A 20860-nucleotide genomic window follows, 5' to 3' on the forward strand; every position below is an offset into this window, starting at 1 on the left:
AAGAAAAGAAATGGAGTACTTTGCTGATTGGTTCTAAAAAACCTGAAATTTAAGCCTACTGTTATTAGACATCAAACCCATATGTAATCACTACTCTTCGAATTTTATTCTTCCCTTGTTTTTTCCTTACTCTCATTCCCCAAATCTTAACATAAGGATTCAGCCACTATGTCGTTCCTTTTGGGTGCCTGTCTTTCCCGTTGCTCATTTTAACTGCTTATGAGAAAACTGTGTGCCTAGTAGCTTGTGTGGGGCCCTCCAACTCTCAGTGAGATGATTATCTTAAAAGGTGTCATCCCGTCCAGAAGTACTCTGGGGCATACTGTCACAGAAATTTTATTCCTGAAAGATGAAAAGGAGTAAAAGACTGCTTGCATAGTAAATTGGCTCAAATTTAGAGCTTAGAAAAACTTGGGTTGATGACGATGTAATTGAAGACCCAACATTTAAGATTGTTTGCCTTAAGCAGTGAGCTCTTTTAAGAACTATCTATAGGAGATCAAACTAACAGCAACTTGGCACATTAGACAGGAACCCTAGGGTGCCATGAGTGAATGATCACGGGGGAGGAAGAGCTCAGCAAAGGCTATGAATGGTTGCGCCACTTGAAGAATGCTGTCAAGGTCATGGACTTATACCTGTATCAGTTGTGGAATGGGTGTACATTCTGTTGTGTATATTCTCAACAACAACCAAAACCAAAAAGCTTACACAAACAAAAATGAAATAACTCATCTTAAAAAAAAAATCTATTTTAACATTCCAGGTCACTGATATAGGTAATGTTCTAGATATTTCTTTGCCAATGAGGTCATGGTAATTGGTTTAGCATATCAATGGATTCAGCCTATATTCATGCTACTCATCTTTCCCATAAGAATTATGGTCTCTTAAACTATAACCGTCAGGGAGGTTTTGAAAGATTAATATTTTGACTAGCTGAAGCATCATACTTTTTGGTTGGAACAGATACGGCATCAAATAAAAGGCATTTTAAAAGGTCAAAGTAGTACAGAAACATATGAGACGCTTAAACTTCCACTCTCCATTCTGGGCACAGCAAAATTGTGACAAGAAAAGAAAATTGGATGACATGAATCAGTCCTGTGATCGGAATTGTAATGAAAGTAGTAAATTGCGCCAACCTGGGACTTCACCTTGCTTTTGATTCCAGTTATAGCTCCTGCTGAGTTTAATGAGAGTTCTACTGTATCATGCAAGGTCTTGTCCTTTTTTTCTTGTCCTCTAATGAAAAAAGATTTTGTAGAGTCCTTGACGGAGACTCAATTACACTCAGGTCTGTGGGAGTGATAGAAGCACTTTCTTCTGTGTACATTTCAACAGTTCAATACGGGATACTGATTTTTTCCCAAGGACCTGCTTTTTTCAAAGGACCTGCTCCCACCCACCCCTCCACTTCTATATCCCAGGTAGCAGTCATACACTTGAGATGATATAGTGAGACGGGTTGAGACTTAGACTATCAGTCACCAGTTGCTTTCAAATGAATTCAATTCAAGTGGCCACTCGCTGCAGAGTAGGACTGTGCTCTATAGGGGTTCTTGGCTGTGGCCTTTCATAAGCAGATGGCCAGGCCTGTCTTCTGAATCATCTCTGCATGGGCTTGAACTAGCAACCTTTCAGTTAGTAGTTGAGTGATTAACTGCAATACCCAGGGACTCTCAAGTCAGGTAAAGCCGAGTTGAGAAGGCAAAGGTTCTGCTCACCCGAGTGTGTAAGTTTCTCATATGACAATAGCCTTCCTCTTCCCTTCTCTACAATGCCCATGACCTTCCCCATACGGCATCTAGGAGGTGACGGAATGTGGCGCTCACCGCATTTTATTGCACTTCCCTTTCTGTTGCTTCCCAGACCATTGGCATGATACACACGGCAGGTGTGCAGCATCCCTCCAGGGACCCAGCCTAGTGGTGCCATTTGTCTACAGCACGCACTCACTTCACATTTCTGGTAATTCTCACAATATTTCGAATTTTTTCATAATGTCACTGCACACTTCTATAGACTACTTACTGCACAGTGGTACTATATCTGTCATATGCCCTGGAAAACCAAGAAATTCATGTGACTCACGTTATTGCAACATTTGCTTTACTGCAGAGCTTGAGAAAGAAGTCAGACTATAACTCAGGCCTTTGCATGAAAGAAAGTGGTATTAGACTACATAAGAGTATTTGGATTATCTATGTTATTCTCAGGGAAAGTGGAAATTTTCATATGGAAATTTTCAAATGAATACGCAAGGTCTTTATCACAAGTGCCAAAGGAAAAAATATTATCTGAGACTCAGATTACTTTATGTCAAATAACTGATGAGTTGATTTTCCCTCGAATTTTCCAGTGCTTCTAGTACTGAGTGTAAATTTAATGAGCTTAAATGGAATCTTACATCTCACTTTTGAGACAGGGTGATTCCCTTCAGGTAACCGGCTAGGATAATTTAAATAGCACATTGAGAAGAAACAGAATCCAGTTACGCTGACAAGTCCTATAAATTATACTCTGCTTTATCTCTTCCACCAATCTTGAAATGTGTTAACAGTTCAAAGCAGGTTCTCCAACAAGTTTTCAAGTAAATTTCTACTTCCTTGGAATTGTGGGGAGTTTCCATGTATTTGAGGAGTTCTGTATCCTTGTATTAGTTCTGGGTATGTCTTATGCTATCTGAGAGAAAAAGAAATAGAGCCGTGGTGGAGTAGTGATTTCATGATGGGCTGCTAAGCACAAGGTCAATAGAGTTCGGAAACCCGTCGGAGCCGTTCTACCCTGTCCAATAGCGGTTGCTGTGAGTCAAAATAGACCAGATGGTCGGAACTATGCAAACTCCCCAAACTGCTTACCACAGACTCAGTCCATGTGTCACAGAGAACTGAACTTCTGTTGTGGCATTTACTCAAAAGTGCCTCACACTTGGGGATCCAGATTGCTTCTCGGAGCATTTCCTTTCCGTCCATCATGTAAAAACGGTGTACTGAATCCTTACGTAAAGGTGTGGTCAATTAAGTTCTTTCAGGGAAGGAAAACGGAACACGAGCCCAGTGAGCTGGGACTGTGATCACCTTACCTACGTGCTACGTCCCAGGGCCATGTTGTGGGGAGGATTGAGGAGGGGGGGAAGCGAGGACAGCCCGCTGCTAACCGAAAGGTGGGTGGTTCAAACCCCGAACCCAGCAGCTGCTCTAGGGGAGGCAGATGTGACAGGCGGCTCTGTCCAGGGGGTCGTTTTGGAGCCCCTCGGGGTCAGTCCTGCTCTGTCCTACGGGGTCTCTGTAACTTGGAAACAACTGGATAGCAGTGGGAAATGTACATATAGACATTTTCATCTCGCAGTTCTATTTCTCCATCAACTTTGTGAAGCGTGTGTTTAAACGGGAAGTAAACGCTTTGCCAAGGTTTAGAGCTATCTGACATTTAAAAATGCCTATTGCAGTGATGTGACTTTTGACAGACACTGGGGAGTCTGTGAGTCACGGAGTCAGGCCGTGACGCATCTGACGACGGCGCCCACAGGGTCGTATCTTCGGGACCCTTCTGAGAGGCAGCTAAGGAGAGTGACAGAAATCCTTCAGGTTAACCTGGACACGCTGCTACTATAGGCTGCCTCGCTGGGTTCTGAAATTCAAGTCCTGCTTGCTCACGCTTTTCCGTGTAAAGGCTCGTTTTCTGAAACAGGATCGATCAAATTATACACTAGGCCTTGAATTCGTATCATTTCCCACAAGGAGAATAGAGACACACAGAGCAAGTGTTTCCACGGCCGCCGCCGCCTCCCCAGGGCCGTTTCGCAGCGTCACGGTGACTAACAGGAACGTTCTCCGCATCACCCTCCTCTTAATATTGTACCACAGGCTTTTGTGTTTCTTTGAGATTTTGAAATAAAAGATCCTCTAAGAAATAGTCATTTGGGAGGCGTAGAAGTTTTGCATACGCATGCTCTGATACGTGTCATTTTGTGAAGTTACTACTGTTTCGGGCCAAAATGCCATGTTCCCCCCCCTTTGCTTGTCAGGGAGCAGATGCCCACAGAGGGGAGAAAACAAAGTAATGGAAAATAGGATTCTATTTACTTGACATAAGCAACTACAGAGAAAAACTAGAAATATTTAAAATATAGCTACATATTCCCTGTACCATGCATAAACTATATATAAATTCTATACAATAATGTAAATACATTATATAAATAAGTGCACTTTATTTGTCTTTCAAAGGGGCTGGGGATGGTTGCTGCTGTTGTTTCGTGCCAGGGAGTTGGTGCTGAGGTTCTGACCCATGGCCACCCTGTGCTCGGCAGAAGGGAGCACTGGCCCGTCCTGCACCCTCCTCACCTTGCTCCTGTGCGGGAGTTCATTGTGGCAACAACCGTGCCAGTCCTTCTTGTTGAAAGCCTTCTTCTTCGCTGCTGTTCCTCTTTACCAAGCATGAGGTCCCTCTCCAGGGGTGGGGGTAGGTTAAAGACTTGTTTGCTTTTCAAACTTTTAATTTTGATTTAGCTAGGGGCTGACATATCAGAATACTGTTTTTTCATTCAACAACTCCAATTACCTATCAACCCTCCCAATGGGTTGCCCTATCCTTCCTACTCAGCCACCCCTCCCCCATCTCCCTCTTGCACTATATTGGAGACACCCTTGGGAAGCAAATACCCCAGTATTGTGAAGACCAGTGTCTTGGGCATGAATAAAGAGTTTTTGGAATGCATCTAGCAGTGAGGTGCTGGTTCCTGCTTGCTCTGATATCTACTCTAGGTCTACTTTCCAAGATTTCCAAAGGAGCACTGTTGGTGCTGGGGTTTAGACTTTAAGCTGCTGACTATCAGGCTGGTAGTTCAAACCTACCCACCACTCTTTGCAAGAAAGATGAGGCCCATAAAGATTTGCAGACTCAGAAGCCCTATGTAGTGTTACTGTGAATTAGAAGAGACTAGATGGTAGTAAGTTTATTTCCCTTTTTATTTCTAGAACTCCCTCAGTTATAGAATTTTCAGGGAAAATGTCACTTCCTTTGAACTTTTTACAGTGAGAGAATGTGTTAAGACTCTTCTAAGTGATGCTTGGATAAAGGGTAGATCTGAATGGATCTCGTTTTATATATAAGAAAGTATTTACCAAATGCTGACAGAATTAAATGGCAGAGTGTTGACGCACCCTGGACTGCCCAAAGAAGGAACAAATCAATCTTAGAAAAAGTACAGCCAGAATTCTCCCTAGTATTGAGGATAGCAAGACTTCGACTCACTTACTTTTGACACATCAGGAAAGATCGATTGCTAGAAAGACATCATGCTTGGTAAATGGTCAACAAAAATGAGGGAAACCCTCTACGGGATGGACTGACCTTGGAGCTTTAAAAATGAACTCAAAGATGGCACAGGACCAGGCGATCAAAAATCAGACAGAGTACACATAAAGTCACCATAAATGGATTAGGTAAATGGCAGCTGACAGTAACAGGGTCTCTGAACTTTAGATTTAAAAAAAAAAAATATATATATATATATATATATCCTGAGAAAATCACTTACCTTTTCTGGATCTTTATTCTTATCTATAATGTGTGTCTCTAAGCTTTGGGATTCTATGATCTTATAAATTTATCACATGTTTATCTTTAAACGTAATTTCTTGCCTATTACACACAAATTCATCTGCATGAATATTCTCTCGGATTTTTTAAGCCTACCTCCATTAAACAAATGATTGTATGACAGCTTATTTTAAAGAAAAGGAAAATACATTTTTCATGGTTGCATTCCCAATTTTTTCTTCTTTCTGAATTTTGGTATTTCATAAAAAGTACTTCCATGGTAGGCAGGGAATTTGTTTTCTTTTTCTTTTTGCTGTTTTCTTTATTTTATAAAAGATTCACAAAGCAACTCAGGACTTGAATTTCAAACGATCAAGACATCAGGCCCAAACCCCTTCTTCAATATATTACATATAAAAATCTCTTTTCTTTGGCTTCGAATGATTTATTTATTTTTAGGCAGAGTAAGCGATGCATAAAATATGAGCCTTTTGGATGCCACCTGGAACTCTCTTTGAATCCATAAATTCTCTTTAGAGGTGAGGATTTCACACTGGTCTAGCTGCCTACGTGGGATTGGCCTTTTATTGTATTGCGACCTGGTGATGGTGGTGGTGGGGGCATGACTTGTGCTTAAGCATTCCCAGTTTTTAAAAAGGAAGGTAAAAGTTGAACCAAGAGTTTCATCTGTACCAATAAATTTAAATTTGAATCATTTGGCCTAAGAAGTTGCTGATATTATAAAATGCAAAACCTGGCAATACATACATACACAAAGCTGGCTCTTTTACGTCCTACTTTCTCTAGACTTGTTCGGTATGGGTATCGTTGATGAGAATGGACTTGTGGTTGGGACTCTTTGGATTCCTGCTCAGATCTTCAACAAAGTTGGAGTACGAATCAACAAGTAATGATGGATAGGGCAGGTGTGAGGAGCCTTGCAGCAGGGTGTGGTGACGATGATCAATTGTGTCCAGAATTGCAGGGATCGCTCCGCGGAGTCCACCTTCAAGTGGGATGTGTCTGTAGTCTGTGAAGCTGCTGCTCTTTAGTTGGGGTGTTCCGTTCCCATTCTACAAAGAGAAAGGTCGTCCCTCTTTCTCAACCCATCCTTCCTTCAGGCTCAAACACTACCTGCCTTCTTCAGGATCAGCCTGCTCTTAAATGTTTGAGGCTTTCGCTCCAGCCCCTCCCAGCAGGCACAGTGATGGTAGAATGGCCGCTAGTACTTCGTTCAATTTCCTCTTCATCTTTCTCTGCAACCTCTCCCACTCTATCTCTGCCTTCTTCTTAGTTGTCAGTCTCACATCCAGTGATCGTTTGGTTTCTGTCCCCTTTTTAACTACCCAAGGGACTCAGAACGCCAACAACGCCTTTCACCGTCTTCTGTTTGGAGGGAGATGGAAGGGATGCAGTTGTGGAAGCAGGCGAAAGGTAGGAGGCCCATCAAAAAAAGAGGAAACCATTCAGTTGACCCGAGAAAAAGACAGAGTCGGTCCCATGGTTATGAGTTCTGCAGTCGTGTAAGGCTGAGCGTGTATCTCTCTGAAACTGGAAGTGAATAAAATGGAATGATTTCTGCCCCTCACAAGGGCCTCTTGAGTTTCTGCTCCTTTTCAAAAGACACAGCCGTGTTCTTGACTTGTTTCACATAGGTTAGTCTGTCTTCCTCTCCTGGTTTGTCTTCTACTGGCTGTTTCTTACTAATCATTTTTAAGGGTTAGGGGTGAAGAACACTGCCTTACTGTTTTCTTATTTTCTGTGTATTTCGACCAACATTTAGGACTGTGTTAACTCTTGTTCTACAAGTGATTATTGGTATGTGACTATGTAAAAAAGGCCAGAACAGGGAGGGGCTGCAAGTGCTTTCCGTCCCAGGCTGCCCACAGTGGGCTGCCCACTGAGCCTCTGTGTAGGGCGGTGTGTGCTTAGATGCACAGATGTTGGAAACAATGAAAACAGCTCTATCATCGCTAAGCTCACGACTTAAGTTTTGTGGGGTAGAGTGGTGTTTCTGTGTACTTTGAAGTGGCTTGCTTCTCTCACTTATCTCTTATGCCTTAGCTGTAGCTTTGTTCATAATTTGAAAATTGCTTTAGTTAATGGTACGGCTGTTTGGCTCTTGGGGAAAAAAAATCCCCCTATATATTTTAAACAATTTTATCAATATACAAGTAACATACCATGCAAGTAAAGGGGTTAACTATATTTAAAAGTGTTGTGAAATGATTACCACAGTCAATTGTAGGATATTTTCTTCATTCTTGTACCCATTATTTTTAGCTCCCCATTACCTGGCAACCTCCCTTGCCATAACCCTAAGGAAATATTAATCTAGTTATGGTCACTATGGATTTACCTATCCTGGATTTCATATAAAGAAAATCATCCCCAAGGCCTCAGCAATAACAGCAAAACAAAACATAGAAACACCTTAATCCAAGAGAATACATAATAAAAATTAAACCAAGCCACATAAGGATTCTACAAATGAATTTTGGGCTTTCACTGTCATCCATAGCCTTCTGCAAACTGGGTGCTCATAATGGAAGTTCTAATACAATTCCTTCCTCTGATCTTGGATTAATTATTTACAATCCTTGGATCACATGGGCTGCTGTGCTCCTTTTGTGGGAATTTAGCTGACACCTCGCTTGTTCCATTTGCCCCTCTGTCGTGGCTTGGTTAAAACATAGCCTCATGGACCTTGATTCATTATCATTCTACTTGCTTCTTTTCCCCCTTCATCCAATCATTGAACACAATCAGAGACCTGACTGTCAAAAATGAGTAAGAAAACACTAGCAAGAAGTTTAGCATAATCCCAGATCTTGGCACCTGCTAAGTGCTCAATACATGCAAGTCATGTATTGATTAATGTGTTGATTAGTGCTACAAATCACACAGATATTGTAAGGAGGATTAAGTAAAGGAAAGATGTTTCTGGCTCAAAAACCAAATGTCTGTACCAGACAACATGTACACAGATTAAAGGGAGGGAAGCTTGGAGTGTAGTGGAGAGAGCATGCTCTGCAGAAAAGCCATTGAGATCCTGGGAGAGTCACTTAACATCCCTTCACTCCTGCTTTCCTTTCTTGTAAAGATGATGCAAACTGTCCCAGAATGGCTACAATTATTATATGAGAAAAAGTGCACAGGAACACTTGACTTCCAACTGGCCGACACATAGCAGGTGAACAATGACCAGGGAAGATAATTACACAAAGTTGCCACAAGATAATATTTGGTTAATGGTCAAACTTATAGCTGATTAAAAAAAAAATCTCTCAATGTTCCCTGGAAGCAAGGATCAAGGAAGGGTAAAATCCAGTTCGACTCTGAAAGCTTGTCACCATTTGTTAATAGACAGCAGTGCAGCCGAAATTGTGCACCTTTTCTTAGAAGCCACTCTGAGACGTCCTCTGATTTCTTAGCTGATTATACTGACTTTATGGATTCACACACCATTCATTTCTATAGTTTATTTAGTGGTAAAACATAGCTTCCTGGATAAAATAACTAACAGGTTATTTGTTATCAGCCAGGAGCAATACCTTCCCATTGAAATTCACTTAAATAGATAGTTTATAAATTATTTTCCACTATGCAAGCTGGACAGTTTCTAGTGTTCTTTCCTAAATTGAATTTTTTCTGCATTTCTTCTTTTGACAAAATTGTAATACCGTCTGTTGCAATTCATATCCAGACTCCACCTGTGTTGTTGTAAGTTGTTGAGTTGATTCTGACTCTCAGAGACCCCTTCTATTAAAGAGTAGCTCCATAGTGTCCTCTTGCTTGGCCTTTGCTTCTGTAGTGTTGAGGAGGGGGTTAGAACCACCAACCTTTGGGTTAGCAGTTGAACAGAAAACCAGGGCCCTTAACCAATACACACTGTAATCTTGTACATAATCTCCCCCCTTATGGCTTTCACTTTTAGTACAACAGATGGAATCCAAACTATTGAAAAGCTGCTTAAGTTAATATTTATTCAATGTCAGCTCTGAATAAAGAACATGTTTTTCATTCTAAATATGTATTGAATTTCATTTGTTTCTATTAATAAAAACTTAAAAAACATAGTTTTTGGTCGACAGAAGAGAGGCATCTCATTTTCCTTTACCTTGTGTATTGATTAGGCATTTTAGAACCCCAGTGGCTATTATTCATTGAGGCAAAGGGCTGCATTTTCCTGTCAAGCTGGACTCTCTGTCCCTTACAGGACATTATAATCTTACAGGCATTGAGACCATTTTGACACTTTCATGTAAAGCTTCACCTTTGTCACGATTCCATACTTATGAGACTGCAGGAGTAAATCCTATCATCTGCATTTTATAGCTTCTAAATGTAAAATCTATTGAATATTTTTATATCTAGATTATGATAATCATCAACCATATACACTTGGAAACAGCTATACTTATATGAACATATTTTGGCAACTATGTCTGCAGTGGTGTCATTCCCAGTTTAGGGACAATACATTTATATGAATTGATCTGTTGGAGGGAAAATGTCACACGAATGCTAATTTGATTCCTTAAGATACCTATACAACTCTAATACTTATAGTCTACTCACATATTACTGGGGAGAAAGGTGGGGCTTTCTACTCCTGTACAGAGTGACGATCTTTAAAACGCACAATGAACTCTCAGTTCATTCTATGGAGTCTCCGTGAGTAAGAATCGAATTGGTGGCAGTGATTTTGGTTTGGGGCTAATATATTACTCATTTGTAAAATAACATTATTGTTCAGTACGAAATACTCCAATCTGAATGTGAGATTTGCAATTTCATGCAACATCGAGAGGAATTTATAGCTATTTTTCGAGGGTCTGTTTGCCAATCACAGTCACCTAAGAAATATTTTGTTTGCAGTATTCTGCCTTCGCGTCTTTGTGGCGCTCATGCAGCCATGGGTGGAAAGAACTCTGATCCCCAAGCCCACCGTCACCGAGCGGCTTCCATTCCTTCCAACCCCGTCCAGGGCTTCCGAGGCCCTACGTCTTCCAGGGGACAGAGCGCTATCTTGTTCCCTCAGAGCAGGCCGTGGCTTGCAAGGAGCAAGTCTGCGGGTGGCAGTCGAAGGCTTACCTGACAGAGCTGCCAAGGCTCCAGGGTGGAAGGAGGAAGACTAAGCTGATCCGCATGAGGAAGTTTAAAGCAGCAGTTCTCAACCTTCCTCATGCTGTGACCCTTTCACACAGCTCCTCATGCTGTGGTGATCATTTTCATTGCTTCTTCATGGTTGTCATTTTGCTACTGTTATGAATCGTCATGTAAATATCTGACATGCAGGGTGTATTTTCATTGTTACAAATGGAACATCATTAAAGCATAGGGATTCATCACAAGAATAATATGTAATTATATATTGTGAAATATGTATGTCTAATGACAAATAAATGAAATTTTGTCTTGAAGCATGATGTAGCATTGGTAACAGTCTTCACGCAGGGTACTTGTAAGTGGGTGTATCTGCATGTGGGCAGACCCAGCTGGAGACGATAGAGGAGCGGTGTCTTGGCTCCTAAAACCATGGGAAATATGTGTTTTCCGATGGTCTAAGGTGACCCCTGTGAAAGGGTCTTTTGACCCCCAGGTTGAGAACCTCTGCGTTAAAGGGAATCCCTAGCTAAGGGTGTTGAAAAGGCACACGAGAGAGTGAGAGGCAAGGGAGTGACAAAGGGAGGAGGGATTGTGCAATGGCCGAGATGTGGAATTTGGATGTAATGGATAGGCTAATATGATGTTATGAAGCGCAGGAGTCTGCATGTGTATGTATTTTGTGACAGAATCCATCCTTTCTTCCCTCAGAGATCCCAGGGGAGACTTCCATCATGCCATGCTTCCGGAATGAGGCTTCATTTCTATTCAATGTGACATCTTAGGTTGATTGGCCTGGCTAGGCAAAAAGGCTTCGTTTTATTGAATTTATAAATGAAATCAAAGGTGGAATAGGAGTACTGAGAGGGAACACGATATGGGAAAATCTGCAAGGGAAAAGCTTCTTTTACTTTAGTCATCCTTCTTGGTTCGTGTGCTTTGACCTAGATAACATGCTAATCTATTACATTCTGGCATTACCCCAACCAGACTTGTCTTAACCATATACTCGATTGGCAGCTATGTCATAAATATGACATTATCTCTCTCTCTCTCTCTCTCCACCACAAAGTATTGAGTAATGATCATTTCTGTAATTCCAAGTGATAGCTAGTGAATTTCGTTATGAGATACTGGCATTCACAAAACATAAAACATTAAACGTTTGCTTTAAATGCTTATGCTTTTGTTTACTATTTTCATCGTCCATCTAGGGGAGTCAAGGAAGGGAGTGGATTTTAGGTTTACTCATAGTGTGGTCCTGGGCTGGAAGCCCAACTCCATTTGAGAGCTTATAAGAGATGCAACATCAATCGTTCACCGAGTGCTGCTGCTGCTGCTCAGTCCAGGTAGGGAATCAGTTTTAGTAAAGGTGCCATGGCTAGAAGGCTGAGGTAAGGTTAAACATTTACCTTGAACCGCCTTTTGTCGTGTAGCAAGGAGATCTGGGGGTACCGTGGGTTAGGTGTTGGGCTGGGAGTAGAAAGGTCATCAATTCAAAACCATCAATTACTCCACGGAACAAAGAGAGGCTAGGCTGGCTTAGCCCCTAAAGATTCACAGTCTCAGAAATCCTATAAAGCCTTTCTACTCTGCCCCGTAGGGTTTCTCTGAGTCAGAAGCAACTCACTGGCAGTGGGGTTTGTTTTCCGGGGTGTTTCAGTACTTATGGTCTCTATATCTTCATTGACTGTCTTATATAATATTGTTGAATAGCATCATAAGGCTGTTACACCTGAGGAGCCTTCTATTTCTACTTAAAAATTGCCATTATTGAGATTCACATAGATATATAGAAAACAATTTTTTTTCTATAACAGGGTCTTGTTACCTTCAAAACAAATTTCCAATGGTGAGAACTATGCTGATTTATATTCTCACATAAATTCCTCACATAGGGTTAGGAATGGAGTTGGTGCTCAATATGTCCTTTACTTTACTTAATGATCCACCCACTGCCACAGATTCCAACTCACAGCCACCTTATAAGTGCAGTGTTTATGGAGTTGTGCCTCTTTATGGAAACAAATAGCCTCATCCTTCCCCCCAGGAGCAGCTGGTTTGAACCGCTGATCTTTCCGTTCACGGTCAACACTTACTCACTAGGGCTTGTTTATGAATGGAAGGCTAATACGCCCACACTATGTGGCACACGGCTTTCCTCATTTACCCCTGCTTAATCACACTCTGGGAGGTAACCTTTTCTGGTAAGGCAGCGAAGTGAGTGCCAAACTCTGTGCTGACCTGACTCTGGAGTTTACTGCCCAAGAATGCCAACCCGCCAATGGCGTTCAAATGGACCTACCAAACAGCACTTACAGCACCGAGTCGTCTCTTAGGGTTGATATGAGCACTCAAAAGGTGCTCTGCAAAACCCACTGATCCACATGCCGATGGACCAATCACCTTCCTCTTCTGAATCTTTTCAATCTGTTATAGTTGTCTGCTTTCAAAAAGTATCATCAAAGGCTGCAATGGTAACATCATGTGATGGGGTCGCTGGAAGTTATAATTGACTTCCGTATTTTTTTCTTGTGTTTGAACAGTTGTTACGAAGGTGCTAATTAGTATCTCTCAGATGGAACTTTCTGATGCAAATAACAATAGAGGTTGGTGTTGAGGATAAAAAAAGAGCCAGGTGCAGGTGGGAAGGTGCTAACGCCCTGAAGCAAAGAAAGACCCAAGCAAAGTCGACAAGGGAAACTCAACTCTCACCTTCCCTGGTGCCACCACCAGAGGTGGTGGAGCCCCTGTGGTTAGAGTATAGAGGAGATAAAAGTGAAATCTTGGAGTTTTTGTGGTCCTAGCCTTATAATAGTCAATATACTACAATATACTACAAATATTGTGTCTAGAGGAGATTAGAGATTAGAGTCTACAATATACTACAAATATTGTGTGGTACTACTATAATATACTACTACTATCGTGTGGTAGGCTTCTATTCACTAGGAAGCTCCAACTGGATAGTATTATTAGGCTTACTGTGAGCACTTTTACTGAGTGGAAATTAAACTTTATGGCTGCAGTTCATAAGGGAGAAAAAAAAATCTCCCAAAAGAGGGATTAGAATACTAGTAAAGTTTAAGGTTTTAATTTAAACTTTTAAAAAAAGCTATCTTATAAAAAGTATTTGTGGTGCTATGTTAAGATAACTTTCATTCTTTTTTCCTGATATAAAACCACAAAACTAAAAGATTGATTCACATTACTCATTACACGTTGTTATATTACATACTTTTAACTAATGGATGAAATGTGAATCCTGGCATCCAAAGTGCAATATTCCAGCAGGGTAACTGCAAAAATGAACAATTCATGAAACCGTTGCTTCATAAATCTTAATTTGATAATACACCAGTTGTAGACAATATCCTTGCTCTATAAAAATGGGTTATTTTTAATGTGCTTTGTAAGAACTGAAATGAACTCTCTCCACTCACAAAACCAAGCTATGAAGCTTATTAAAAGTTTCAAACTATTAAGCATTTTTATCTGGAGGTAAACATAAAGCCCCAAATGAGCAAACACATTTTTTGGATACTTTTATAGTATGATGTGTGGCTTCTTGACTTAAATACAATGCCTAGAGAAGCTATATTTCCAGATGACTAGCACAGTGATTGCTGAGATGCATTAATTAACCTTTACATTCACATAAAAGTGTTTTGTGAGAACAAATGTACACAAGACATTATCTTTAATCATGACTCATAAAAATGGGTTATATAAACACAGATTCCACTACTGCAAATGTCTCCTTGACAAGTGACAGGGCCCGGTTCCTTTATTAAATGATAATTAGAAATGTTTCCCCAGGGATTTTCAGCCTCCCTACAGATCTCTCACCTGCCTGCCTTGAAGTCAGACCTAATAGCTCTGTTAAGGGAGGATGTCTGGGCTGCTACATCTCTAAAGTTAATTTCTTAAAATATCAAAATTAAAGTGTCCAGCGTCTATGGAAGTTAAGGATTCATTTTGAAATTTCAGTTGACCAGGAGGAAACTGATTAGAGGATGTCAAACCTCCTCCCTGCCCAGAGCTAGCTCGCCCTCATAGTGGGTCCACACCACATGCCCTTGCTCTGTTCTTAGCAGAGGCAGTGAGTGGGCAGCCAAGGGTTCCTTACCATAGAACCCCCCAGGTCTCTTTACCCCAAAGCGTAACCGCAGACATTATTTTAGTAAACCCCAGGATAGATATTAAAACCATTCATCCATTTGAAGTCATTTTGTCTTCAAGGTGAGTCAGAGTTCAAAAAGGACTAGGACCATAGGACCAACTCACTTCTGCAAAAGCAAAATGGTGGAACCATCAGGTGGGCTACCCCAGTGGGGTGGCATTAGACAAAAGAGTAGTGGCTACAATCTCCCAAAGCACCAATTTTGGAGTCAGTTGGTCTCTCCAGTCAACTCTGTGACTTTGCATAAGTCTCTTTCTTTGCCTCAGTTTCCTGATTTATGTAATGGTCGCTAACTTTTATGATTCCTGAATGATTAAAATAGGTAATATATGGGAAGTGCTTAGAACAGTATCTACCATACAATATGTGCTGTATAAGAGTTAAATTTTAAATCAATAAATGAAAATTACTTCTTACAAAGAGCCTGAAATTGTGTCTTGCCTAGGAGAGTTGATTCTTGAAAGGATGCAACATGGGAAAAGGAGGCTTTATTGATGCATCCTTTCTGGCTCAGCTGGCGAGATCTCAACGTTTGATTGGTTATTTGTACAATGAAGACTGCTAGCTTTTAATGTTTAAAACACATATTACTTCTAAAACACTCGCTTAAAAAATGTGCCAAGAATTGCAAAAATCCACTTTTCCAATTTTGGCGAGCCTGAAATGAACCATTAAAAACAAATACCACCACGACCAACAAAGGCATGGATAACCTTGAGACTCAATCCCATCTCGCGCGGAATCACAGGATAGCCTTCCAATTCTGTGGTCAGTTTTATTTGGCTCCATGTTTTTAGTGCCCTCTTTGGAAAATGCTGTATTTCTACTTTGAGGTATTTCATTTCTGCAGGATAGCATTACCAGACACATGGTATTGTTTACGGGGTCAGCCACCCATAAGAAGCTGAGTGCGCCCACTGACATTTGGCATTGGTGACGATATTCCTCAACAAGCCATTTATTTTCTCCAGGTGGAGTTCCTTAGAAAGTTAGTTTCATATCATTTAGAGGCTTTTTATCGGCTTGAGCAAGCAGAAAAATAAATGCATAATTTGTTCTCAAATAGAGAGCTCTATTCAATAAATTCCTAGTAATTTCCTCATGTGTATCCAACAAATCATATTCTGTGAGTCTAATTTTGGTATAAAATAATAAAATGGATACTGGGCATATAAAAAGACACCTTAGTGCTGTTCAAAGGTCCTTTTAATCCCTTCAGTATGAGGAGTATGTGTGGGGCAGTGGCTTTTGTAGATTTTCCACATTATTCTCTATCTAAAAGGTTCTGGGTTGAATGGTTTGTTCTGCATATTGTTTTGTAAATATTGGAAACTAGTATTATTGTTTTATCCCACTTTCCACAAGCCTTTTTAATTTGTCTAGACACACACACAGAGCCAAATTCTTATTTTCCACATTACTCTCAACGGTCTTGCAATATGAATATATTTTAAAAAAATCCAATTAACAGAGAGTGATGGCACAGAACCCACCACTCCCAGTGGAATAAAATCCCTAAGTAGATGAGTTTGGAAATGAAATAGTTTGTAAAGATTGCCATGGATTTAAAAACGTTAAGACATAATACTAGATCTTATTATAAGAGTTCATGCATATTATAATTTCATACTGCTGTATCGATGCGTCTGCTGGTCAGCTGAAGCCTCGCCTGGGAGCTTGTTAGCAAAGCAGAGGATCCCGCCTCAGAATTTGCATTTTAATGAAAATCCCAGCTGATTCATATGCACATCACAGCTTAGGGACACTGTAATATGGCACTCTTAAATATTTCACAGATGGACTAAAGTCGCAAGAAATGCAAGGAAGAAGAAGAAATTTTCCTGCCAGGGCAAACCTGAGAAAAAAACCCAAACTCCATTTGTGATCATTCCGTAAACTTATCTTATGCTTCTATTTCTTTTTCATTAAACATAAAACCTGTTGCCTTCTAAACTGCTAAAACGATGACAAGGAAATGCTCAAGAAACCGTTAAGAGTTTATGAAGATTAGAATGAAATGTCCACATTGAAATCGCATCGCACTGGGTGTGAAAAGCATCTTTGGAATAGAAAAGAAAAGCATGTCCATGAATTAGAAGAATAGTAGCAGGCAGACGGTACCCCACCTCAGCACCCAAGGCATCTACCTCTGTTTCACTTAGCAGGCTGCAAGCTCCCTAAAGGTGGATGCTTTTACCATTCACTGTGTCCCCAACACCAGGCACATTCAAAACATGAGTAAGGAAACAATTCTTTAAATCAATGGATTCCTTTATTTAAACATCAAACATTTTGTCCCTAAGTAATTTTTCTATTACTGCTGACAGTTTTCTAACGTTTACCACTACAACCCCCCAAGTCGTAGAAAAGGCAGCATCACAACAACGCAATGAAACTAGAAAATAAAATGAGAAGGAAATAGGGAATTGGAATCTAGACCTGCTTCCCGATCCTGAAAACCATTCCTTTTGGGAAGCCTCTTTGAAAAGCATTCAAGCCCCTTTAATAAAGTAAGGTTAACACTAGTGTACTGGATAAGCAGTTGAATGTTCTAGATTAAAAAAAAAAAAAAGCTAATATTTGGTATGTATTTCTTTATAGAACTTGATTGCCCTCTAGTGGGGTAAGACATTAATGCAGAAGACCAGGGTGGGGTTTGTTTTTTTTTTCATTTCAAGAACCGGGGTGTTTGGGTCTTTGGTTAATTTGGTATTCACTTTTTGTCTGTCAAGTTTCTTGCATTTTTCATAAACGGTCACAGATTTTGTGACAACGAAAATGGCTTGTCTTTTCCCAACACTCAGGAGGAAGGTTAGTCAGCAGCTTGGTTGACCACGCCCAGGCTCAGGTTTGCATTGGGAGTCTCACCTGCTGCCACACCAGTTTGTGTGAACAAAGGAGCCAGTAGGGTGGTGTGGGGATTGTGGTTAGTGTTAATAACTGGACATTTAAAAAACAAACAGTGGTATAGGCACATCAGGGCTTTTCTCTAAAATGGTCTGGGTTTATCAAAGATGAAAATGCCGAATCAAGTATGCAACTGATTCATTTGTTAATTAATTTAATTGTATAGACAGATTTAACTTAACATTTCTACTTGCCAGCCACGAACAAACCACTCAGATTTAAGAAGCATTTCTGATTCAAAATTATTGGTGGGGAAACGATTTTATTGTGTGGGTCTGTTTAAAAGCACTCTGGGAGATCACTTTTTGAATCTGAAAAGTACTGTCTTGAAGCATCCCCCCCCACCCCCCAAGGATGCGCTATTTGATGAAAGCCATGACAACCTCTCCATTAGTAATGTAAATGTTTGAAGAAATCAGAAGTAATTTAAACTCTAATGTATCAAAGGAAATAGTGCCGCCCACGCTAGAGACTAAGGCAGAGGCAGCTTCTCTAATCATGAAAACGTTTCCTCCTTTAGAATAAAATAATCTATTGCACAAATCTGTCCCCCATACCACAAATACTCCTTGAATTTTATGGATGAGGAAAAAAGATTTCAAAATAAAAAGTCATTCAAATCTTAATGATTTATGACTGGAAAATCTCTCCACCAAATCAAATAAGCAAACAAAACCCTTCTTTCGAGAAATTTTAAAATGCGTAAATGAATATCAACAACCCCAATGAAACCCACTTCCATTGAGCAGGTTCTCCAGGTAGAGCCAGGCTACAGGACAGAGGGGAACTGCCCCAGAGGCTGGGAATCTTTCCAGGGGCCCGAAGCACCTCTTTAACCCCCACCAGCTTTCTCCCCAGGAGATGCTCCTCGGCTTGGACAGCTGCCTGCGTTTCACCACCAGGTGTATCAATTGATGCTATCAGCCTTGTTCCCTGCAACGGACTACAGGGGCTCACTTACGGGCTCATTTACTCATCTGCTATGAACTAAGCATACGCGATTAATTGATAAATGACTGCTGCCTCTCGGTTCCATAATGCCCCAATCCTCAGCATTTCCACTTCTAGTTACTTCTAGATCCACAGAGAAGGTACCAGTACAATCACCTTGAGTATAGTAATTGGTGAATCAAGGAAAAGCACCCTCTCTAGTGATGAACTGCTGGTCCTTTGTAAATGGGATCGCCTTAAAAGGCGACACACGCTCTCCTTCTCATCATGTGCATGTGCAGTTCAATTGTGGCAGAAAGGACCCTGGCCTCCTATTTGGGGTGGGATTTTTTTTAAATTAATGCGATGATGGTTTCCATTTCTCGATCAGTGTTTCTGTGCAGAATTGAGATCTTAACAAGGCATTTGGAAGAACAGCCCAGAAAAGAATCACTCTAATTTTGTCCAGAACCTATATTTGTAGCTATATTAAGATGAAACTTTATGGAAGATAAGAAAATCGCGAAAACGCAGCGGCATTTTTGCCTGTTTTCACCCACTGCAGTCCCCGTAACCACTGGGGACTCTGCCCCTTAGCAAGCACCTGCTCACATATCCCACCCGCAGGAGCGCACATCATCCCGACAGACACATAACAAATAATTTGTTTTATAATGTAAAATATGCCCGACTGGAGACAGAATACTACTGGGCGTGGAGAGTTAGAGATAGGAAAGGGACTTCCACAAAGGTTCATCCTTAGCGAAATGCCTCTAAGGACCCTTTTCTTCCGAGCAAGTAAGGGCACCGAGTCATGAAATCGTGGTTCGAAATGACCATGATGTGCAGTCATAATACCGATGATGACGGCGATGATGACTTTGTGGCCGCCCTCCTGCAGGAGAAATCTCTCCAGAGGGTGCAGAGCGCAAAGCTACCACTATCCCCTTCCCGGTCTCTATTTACAGAACCGTTTTGTGCTAGCAGGTGAATCGCGCATGGTGGGAAAGGGGAGTAGCTCAGGGCACTGCCCAGAACCCCGCTCCCCCAGGGACAAGGGCTCCACTCCTGGTTCCTAGGAGGGGGCCAGGCGCCAGGCACTGCAGGGCTGGCAGCGCTCCACGCTTCCGCCGGCCACGTGCGCCCCAACCCCAGCAGCAGCAGGCAGTAGGCGTGGCTGGGCCCAGCCTGGGAGGGTGGGGTCGAACCCCGCCCCTCGCTAGAGACTGTGCTTCTTTCCAGGGACCCTCCGCGGGGTCTCTATCCCCTGGACTCAGAGAAGAGAGCGTGGGCCTTGGAGTTCGGCGGGGGAGGGAAAGCCTGAGCTCCGAGGGATGTGGGTGGGGGGCCCCGGGGAAGGGTCACCTCTGCGGCCCCCTGGTCCGGGGTGGGGGCCCTGCCTTTGTGTGGCTGGGCGGGGCTCCAGCCAGCCTTTCTGCTGAGCCACCCACTTGGCTGGGAGTGGCTGGGAGGCCAGCCTGGGAGCCCTGCCCGCCGGGGGGTCTGCGCACATCCAGGGGCGCCTGGGCGGTTCCAGGTTGCGGGACTGGAAGAAAGGGGGGGCGCGGCGGATGGGGGCTCCAGCCCCTCTGCAGCTCCGGGAGGGTGGGGGAGCAGGGCGGAGCCCCCAGGCTGCGTTTCCCCTTTGGCATCCAGCAACCGACTCCCAGGCAAGGGGCGCTTCCAGGCACCCAAGGCATGTGGCGCGCAGACTGCTTGGGGCACCCCGCATCGGGAATCTGGTTCCCTCTCTGTATCCTGTATATCTGCCTCGCTGATAGACGTTAAACTCACAAAATAGCTGATATTGGGCCCCTCCCTACCTACAAAAAGGAAATGTCATGTGGCTCAATAAATCGACCACTTCTGCTTCATTTTACGGTTACTTATCGTTGGTTATACCTTTATATTTCATTTGTTATCTAGGCACCAGAAAAGCTCCCCCACCCCCACCCCATCCCAATGATCAAGTGCTCAGACACCTTTATAAGCGTCTATATCCAAGGCCCAATGTGCTGTGGTTCTGAAAGAAAAATGTGAACTTACTTCCCCACCCCCTCCCTCTCTCCAAAGGAACAATGGGGTCGCGGTGGGGGTGGGGCCGGGGGCAGGGTCCAGAGCGCGGGCATGGCGGCCCCGGGTATCTTGCACAGCTCCACGTCTGGCCCCCTTTCTGCTGTAGAC

General features: G+C 42.1%; 1 protein-coding gene across 1 annotated transcript in view; it reads right to left on the minus strand.

Moving 5' to 3' along the window:
• The window catches only part of STMN2 (stathmin 2), a 60130-nt gene that overhangs the window by 38182 nt on the left and 1088 nt on the right, over nt 1-20860 (minus strand). The gene's annotated exons all lie outside the window — the stretch shown is intronic.

Source organism: Echinops telfairi, unplaced genomic scaffold (assembly GCF_000313985.2).
Source record: "Echinops telfairi isolate 266 unplaced genomic scaffold, ASM31398v2 ScPeMD7_1;HRSCAF=3_0, whole genome shotgun sequence".
In the NCBI taxonomy this organism is placed as follows: domain Eukaryota; kingdom Metazoa; phylum Chordata; class Mammalia; order Afrosoricida; family Tenrecidae; genus Echinops; species Echinops telfairi.